We start from the raw sequence: 8,557 nt of genomic DNA, 5'->3' as shown, positions 1-8,557 counted from the left end.
CGCCTCTATGGGTCTTTGGTGGAACTATCCAATTTATTCTGCTCTCATAGCCCAGTAAATGCCCTACAAATATTTATCCAATTCTCTTTGGAAAGTTACTTTGAATCTACTTTCTCCGGCCAGTGCATTCCAGGACATGACAGTTCACTGTGCAAAAGAAAATGTTTCTTGTGTGTTTTCTCTGTTACTCTGTAAATCACCTTTACTCTGCATGTTCTCGTTTATGAGTCTCCGAGCACTGAGCCTTAGAGGAAGCTAACTAAAAATAACTCCTTGCAACTTTCACAACCTGAACCCAAAAGTGAAGCAGTTCCTGAGGAAGCTTTTTTAAGCAAAGTGAGTTTGCTTGCCTAATTTACCACTGTTGACTGGTAAGTAAGTGATATGTTCTTATAAGGAGATATGTTTGTGGAAGGAGCCAGCTCAGTGGTAGCTGTTTTCAATTCAGGGTCAGAAGATCCTGAGTTTAAATCCATTCTAGGTGTGACACTGTGGCATAGTGGTTAGCCCTGCTGTCTCACAGCTCCAGGGACCCAGGTTCGATTCTGGCCTTGGGTGAGTGCCTGTATGGAGTTTGCATGTTCTCCCTGTGACTGTGTGGGTTTCCTCTGAGCGCTCTGGTTCCCTTCCAAGTGCAGCTTAGGTGGATCGGCCATGCTGAATTGTCCCTTAGTGTCCCAAGGTGCGTGGGTTAGGGGAATTATAGTTGGGATTATGGGGTTAGGACCTGGGTGAGATGCTCTATCAGAGAGTTTGTGCAGACTCGTTGAGTTGAATGGCCTCTTTCCACTCTTACCAACAAAGTATAGCACAGGAACAGGCCCTTTGGCCCTCCAAGCCCATGCTGATCATGGTGCCCTTACTAAGTTAAAGAAAACCATTGCCCTTACTTGGTCCGTATCTGTCTACTCCCTCCCTATTCATGTATCCATCCAGGTGCCTCTTAGATGTGCCTGCTCCCACCGTCTCCTCTGGCAGCGCATTTCCAGGCACCCATCACTCTCTGCCTGAAAAATGTACCCCACACATCTCCCTTAAACTTTCCCCCTCTCACCTGAACCTGTGCCCCCTTATAATTGACATTCCCAACCTTGGCAAAAGCCTCTGAATATCCAAGAAAAATTCTCAGACTAGCCTCTGTAGGGGTTCTATGAATTCCTGTGAGCTCTGAATTCTGACTGACATCCAGCGAGATGCTCCCATTTGATGGATGTCAGTCAGAATTCAGAGCTCACAGGAATTCGTAGATCCTCCTCATCGTATGAGCTACGGGAACCAATAATGTTGAGACTTATCCTCCCTATCAGCTTGTGTGGAGATTGTTCCAACGATGGAAGGAGCATTAAATCACAACCAGTCGGCCCGTGAATCAACTGCTTTACTCTGCTCTCAAAGCGAGTAGCGTGATGATACAAAAAAACAACCTGCTCTGAACTCAACTCGCGTTTGGTGAAGGATTTCAACGGTGGAATCGAGAAGAAAATCTGAGAAGAAGTGAGGTTTGACGTTACACTGAGGCCTGGTCCGCCTGTTAAAGAACAAAGAACAGTGCAGCACAGGAACAGGCCCTTCGGCCCTCCGAGCCTGCTCTGATCACTTTGTCCTATCTCGACCATCCGCTTACATCCCTCTATTCCCCGTCTGTTCATGTGTCTATCCAGGTGAGTTTTAAATGTTGCTAATATAACTGCCTCAACCACCTCACTGGGCAGTGCATTCCAGGCCCCCCACTACCCTCTGTGTAAAAAAACTCCCCCCTACACATCTCCACTGAGCATTCCCCCCCCTCCGATCTTCAACTTGTGCCCCATTGTAATTGTCATTTCTGCCCCGGGAAATAGCTTCCAAGGGTTCACCCTATTTATACCCCTTGTAACTTTTACCAGGCGGCCCTCAGTCTCTGGCTTTCCAGGGAGAACAGTCCCAGGTTATTCAATCTCTCCTCATAGCTGTCACGGGTGGTTATAAAATAATCCACGGCTGCTATTTCAAGGAAGTGCAGGGACATTCTCCCCACTGTCCTCGGCAATATTTACCCCTCAACCAACATCAGATTAGCTGTCATTTATATTGCTGTTTGTGGGAGCTTGCCGTGGGTATAATGACTGCCCTGTTTTCTACATGACAAAAGTGACCACATTGCCAGAGTATTTCTCTGACTATAAAGAGATGACTTAAGGTTGTGAAAGATGTTGTACAAATACAAGCTCGTTTGTTTGTTTGATGGGGAGAATCCAATGGCATATTAAACATGACACACCTACAAGCTGTTCCTTTGGGTTTATATAGTGCAGCAGCCCCATCTGCTGGCCACTCTGACATTAACAACATTTCCTGGTATGATGCCACACTGTGGGGACGCTGGCGTTGGACTGGAGTAAAAACAGAAAGAAGTCTCACAACACCAGCTTAAAGTCCAACAGGTTTATTTGTAGCAAATGCCACATTTGTAGCAAATGCCAACTCCCACCTGATGAAGGAACAGCGTGTTCCGAAAGCTTGTGGCATTTGCTACAAATAAACCTGTTGGACTTTAAGCTGATGTTGTGAGACTTCTTTCTGTTGAAGCCACAATGTCAGAGCAACAAGAACTCATCAAAGTCCACCCCAGCACACAGCACTGGCGTATAACATAACGGTAGCACAGTGGTTAGCACTGCTGCTTCACAGTTCCAGGGACCTGGGTTCGATTCACGGCTTGGGTCACTGTCTGTGTGGAATATACACGTTCTTCTCCTGTCTGCGTGGGTTTCCTCCCACAGTCCAAAGATGTGCGGGTTAGGTTGATTGGCCATGCTAAAATTTCCCCTTAGTTCCCTAGGATCCTTAGGTTAGAGGGATTAGTGGGTAATAATATGTAGGGATATGGGGGTAGGGCCTGGGTGGGATTGTGGTCAGTGCAGACTCAATGGGCCGAAGGGCCTCTTTCTGCGCTGTAGGGTTCTGTGAATAGGGAGAGGAGAATTCCAAATAGAGATTAAGCAGGAAGCATTCTAAAGCTACAGGTGAATGGGAGCTTCTTTAAAAGAGTTGTATATCATTAGGTGCAGAAGGTCATTCAATCCTTCAAATCTTTGTAGAGCGATCCAGTCAGTATAATTTCTCCACTCTATTCCTATAAGTTTATTTCTTTCAAGTACCGATTCAATTTTTCCTTTTGAAATCATTGATTGTCTTTGTTTCCGCCCTGGTGGGCAGTGAGCTCCAGGTCATTATCACTTGTTGTGTAAAAACGTTCTTCCTCACATCCCCCCTACAACTCTTGTCCAAAACCTTAAGTCTATAATCAGAGACCTTTGGGGGAGTTTTCTCATCCTGGGTGCGGATCATACAAAGATCTGTTTACCTCGGGTGGGACTTTCTATTTTTGGGATGAGCGCAGCCAGAAATTCCTGCCACTGTACTGCCAACTAGTTGGAACAGACTTTCTTTGTGTACCTTATCTAAAGCTGTTATAATCTTATACACCGTTATCAAATCTCCCCTCCTTCGCTATAAAGAGAACAATCCCTGCTTTTCCCGCTTAACCCTATAGCTCAAATCTCTCATCGGTGGAACCATTTCCTCTCTGCTCCTTCTCAAGCACCGTCATTTCCTTTCTAAGGTGTGCTGACCAGCCAGAACTGGATGTAATACTCGACTTGTGACCTGGATAGAGCTTTAAGGATCAGCATAGTTTCTCTGCTTTTGTCTTCAATACCTCCATTTATGAAGCCAGATGCTTAGCCAACTATCCTCTCAATATGTCCTGATATTTTCAGAGATTTTATACACATAAACTCCCAGATCCCTTGTTCCATTTTAGAACTGTGTTTTTAAGCCGATATTGCCTTTCCTTATCCCTCCAGTCGAAATGCTTCACCTCACATTTCTCCATAGGAAATGGTGTCTGTCAAAGTTTGCCCTTTCTGCCAGCTTGTCCATTTCCTATTGGTTTAATCCTCACTATTACCCACACCACCAAACTTGTCATCAGCAAATTTTAAAATTCTGTTCTATTCTAATATCCACGTCATTTATATTTATCTGAGGAAAGGTTGTAAGACCTCGAACTGAACAGTGAGGAAGACCACTGTCCACCATCCGCCATTTTTAATCCACTGACCTTCCTATTCCATGAGCCTAAATTTTGTTAACAACCCTTTACACGATACTCCTTCAAACGCTCTCTTACAATCGTGATAAAGAACATTCACTGCATTCCCTCCATCAACTTTCCTTGTTACTTTATCAGTAATTCAATAAGATTGATCAGAGATGATGGAAACTTTACAAATGCACACCAGCTTCCCTCAATTACCTAAATTAACTCTCTAAATATCTTTAACTTCCTTCCCTGATTATTGGTGTGGAAAGCTTACTTTGATGTTAAGTTGATTGTCCTGTAGTTACTAGGAATGTTCTTGCACCCTTTCTTGAATAATTTGCCATTAGCCAATGATAGTATCAGAGAATCCCTACAGTACAGAAGGAGGACATTTCGGTCCATCAGATCTGCCAGGCCCACCCCATGCCCCATAACCCCACACATTTACCCCACTAATCCCTCTAATTTATATGTTTTTGAGCACCAAGGGGCAATTTAGCATGGCCAATCCACCTAAGCTACACATCTTTGTACTGTGAGAAAGAATTGGAGCACTTAGGGCAGCATGGTGGCACAATGGTTAGCACTGCTGCCTCACAGCGCTAGGGACTGGGGTTCAATTCTGATCTCGGGTCACTGATTGCGTGGAGTTTGCACATTCTCCCCGTGTCTGTGTGGGTTTCCTCCTGTTTTTGGATTGTACTTAGTCTGCACTGAAACGTCACCTCCTTAAAGATTATCCATTAGTCTATTACCATGTTCCTGCCACCCTTTCAATCCAATTTAACCTAATTGTATCCCTCTCACCCCATTTAAATTTGCCCTTTTCCGATGTTGAAGTTCTATTTACATTGTTCCTCGCTCTTCTCTGCTATTACTCTCAACTTTACTGTTCAATGATCATTATTATACAATTGTTTCCCCACAGACACTAATTTCATTTGGCTCACCCTGTTCTCTGGCACAGAAATGTCTCATTCCACATTGGAACAGAAACATACTGGTCAAGGACGTTCTCTGAATACGTCCATACCCTGTACTCCAACGTTTTCCCAATCGATATTTGAATGATTGAAGTTCCTCATTATCACTGTTTTATAGTTCCTGCACATTGCTGTGATTTCATTTTCTCACTGAGGCCTGTAGAATACTTCTCAGTAGCATGGTCACAACTTCTTTGCTTTTTAATTCGAAGCAAATGGATTAAGGATGGCCTCTGTTACAAAAATACAATGTCTTCCCTCATCAGTATTGTCCTCCTTTTCATCCTTTCCAATTTTTTTGCAAATCTTCTTTTCCTTGAATATTAAGTTCTTACCATTTTAAAGTCACATTTCCATTATTGTAACTTCATCATGTTTCCACCATTTTCCCAACAGCTATTTTATGCTTGTAATTCTCCCCACATTTTTCACCAGACTTTATGCATTTGACATTATTTTTGTCTCCCTCGTCATCCTTTTTAGGGTGCTACTTTCTCCCAGAGTGAGAGCGAGTAAAGGTTTTACTGAGGGACAAGGGCATCAAAGGTGGAGGGTGTAGTATAAGTGTCTGATACACACACAGTTAATGTGTGTGCCAGTTCCACCTACACAGACACAAGAAGACACATGGCCCAGACCTAGTGCTTTGAAGCAAAGACGTGTAAAGACTAAGTCACGAGACAGAATTTGAAGTACCGAGTTAAGGTGCGCGCCTGACCCTGAAGAGCATAAAATTGTGCGAGAAGGCAACCGTGTGCGTCCTGACATTATCGCGCACTCACGTGATATTTTGGTCACCGGGCACATGCGAGAATCAAAAGTGTGCCCGCCAACAATCCAGAAGCTAATTTAAATGAATTAAACACCAGTTGATGGGGATTTTGCGTTGCCCGCCTGCCTTTATAATTGGTTGATAGGTCGAATGGCCAGTTGACCTTTACATTTAAATTGCAACCTCAACCCAGGGCAGGGTTGAAACAACATGAACAAATGCATCTGCAGAAGGGAGCCCACACCATGTGGTGTCAGACAAGGAGGCAGGAACATCCTTTGGGGGTCCCCTGGGCACATTACACCCCCGGACCAACCAGGTCATTTCTCTCCTTTCACTCTCACTCATGACTTCTTGAATCTGGTCTCCCCACTCTGAGACCCCTGACTCCAGTCTTACTTGGGCTTCTTGGCCTTTTGGGACTGCACGTTGTCACTGTTGGAAGTACAGAGCTGATTGGTCATCAGCTCTCCAAGGCTAGATTTCCTTCCAACTGTAATAATAATGGATTACTGAATTTTAAATATGACCTGTGAGATTTTTCTTTTTAAAATAGGCATACAAGCTGAGGATGCCTGAGGATATAAAGCAGGTCATTGGCTGAATTGCTGGAGGGTGATAATCTGAGAGAGACAATGGAACTACCCTGTTTCCAGATAATGATTACTATAAAGCATACTAATTGTCATCTCTGGTGGAGACAATGGGAGATAATAGGAGATGAGTATCAAACCATCAAAAAATACTCTATGCATGGAGTCCCAGATGGATTTGTGGATTTTGCCTTCTGGGAATGTGCAAAGAGTGGGATACAAGCCAGTATAAAAGCTGTCTCAGGTGTGTGTTTATTGTGTGTGTGAACCGGTGCCAGGGCATCAAGGTGTATATGGCACAGAAGCAAAAATCCAGTCAGCATCAGTGGCCCTGCAAAAGATTTTTGCAGATATCTCTCCTTCAGATTGCTGAAGTTGGCAAAGATCACAGCTGAAAAGGAAACCTGGGCAACATCTCAACCAAACTACAGAATATTCAAATCTCAAAACTAACTATTTGCTTGTTGAAGTCAGCACCATTTGAATCCTGAATTGCGACGGTCGCAAGGCTCAATCATTTACTCTTTATGAGTCAGGAACTATTTGGAATAACTTTTTGTTCACTTAATTACTTTGGACTCAATTCTCACTTCTAATCTGCATTATGTGAATGCGTGTGTTTTTATCATTTTCTTGCCTTCAATAATTAATAACTCGGTTCTTAGCTCAAGAAAGCCTGATTCAATTGACTCCTTTTGAAGCTTAAATATTGGGAATGGGAAAAGGGATTCGTAAAAGAAGAGATCCTTTAAATTAATCAGAGGGGCTTGAAAAAAGAAAGGGTGCCAGTTCATCTCTCCCTAACCGGGCATAACAGGCTGGGGATATCACTGCCTGAAGTGAGCAAACTGGAGGCTTGTGCCAAGATAGGTCCCTCCGAGGGGACAGAGAGTGACAAATTGAGGGATCTCGTCCAGGATAACAAATTTGGGGAACCTTGCTTGGGGACCAATTGTAACATGAGAAAGGGGCAAGATGTTAATCCTAAAGGAATTGATGTTGCTCCCAGGTGTAAATTTGTTGAGATCAATCATCAGGGTCACTGGTAAGCTCTCCATCCTGACTTTCTAACAGGGCAGCAGGGGTGGGTCCAGGGGCAGGGGGCTGGTATTTGTGGTGGTAACAGGGACAACATAGAATTGAGCCAGCAATTTCATATTCCCCCATGGTTGACACTGACTGATATCGACACCCAGTGCCAACCCATCATTACTCTTCTGCCTTGCTACTCCCTGCTGTCACCTAGGCTTGAATCCTCTTTGGATAGGTCTATTGCTTTCCCTCTATTCCTCTCTGTACAATCTCCAAAGGGCTCATTGAGGGTCTCATCACCACCTCCTTACAGCAACCCCATTAGCTGCCTCTGACTCTCTCGCCAGCTTTCCCACCCAGCACATTTGCTGTTAATGAAACAACCCTCCCATTCCACTCACCCACCCGACCACTGGACCATAACAGAAAATCAGTAATCACTCCTTGCATTTTGCCGAGGAATGAGTGTTCACTTGTGAACAAATCCCGACTATCCATGACTTTATTGTCAACTGTATGGCCTTGATGGAGACCTGGCTCGCAATTCACTAAAGTTCCTTCAACAGTGCTTTCTAACCCACATCCGTTATCACCTCAGAAGAATAGCAATGGAAATACCACCATCAGCAAGATTCCCTCCAAGTCACACACTGTCCTGAGTTGGAACTATATTGTTATTCCTTCACTGTTGCTGGGTCACAACTATGGAAATCCCTATCTAATAAGACTGTTGGTTTACCTACGTTATCACAGTGGTTCAAGAAGGTGGCTCACCACCATTTTCTCAGACCCAATTCAGATAGGAAATAAATGCTGTCCTTGCCACAACACTCTCATCCCATGAAAAATTAAAGCAATTCACCTTGACTCTCACTGAAGGTTTGTCACCCAGCCATCCTCCCTGTCCAAACCACTGCAGTGAGGCCTTTATCACAAAATTATACTTTGATCTCTTCTCTTGCTCCTCCGGTGACTTCTCCTCCTTCAAACATCTCATCGTGTTCCACCTCTTTTTGAAATTCTCCATTTCCTGCAGTTTCTCATTAATACATTCTTCCTCTCTCCCCCTCAGTCTCTGTAAACAGTAACT

This window comes from Carcharhinus amblyrhynchos, chromosome 24, assembly GCF_965287045.1.
Source record: "Carcharhinus amblyrhynchos chromosome 24, sCarAmb.v2.hapA, whole genome shotgun sequence".
Taxonomy (NCBI): domain Eukaryota; kingdom Metazoa; phylum Chordata; class Chondrichthyes; order Carcharhiniformes; family Carcharhinidae; genus Carcharhinus; species Carcharhinus amblyrhynchos.
This window is presented reverse-complemented; position numbering follows the sequence as displayed.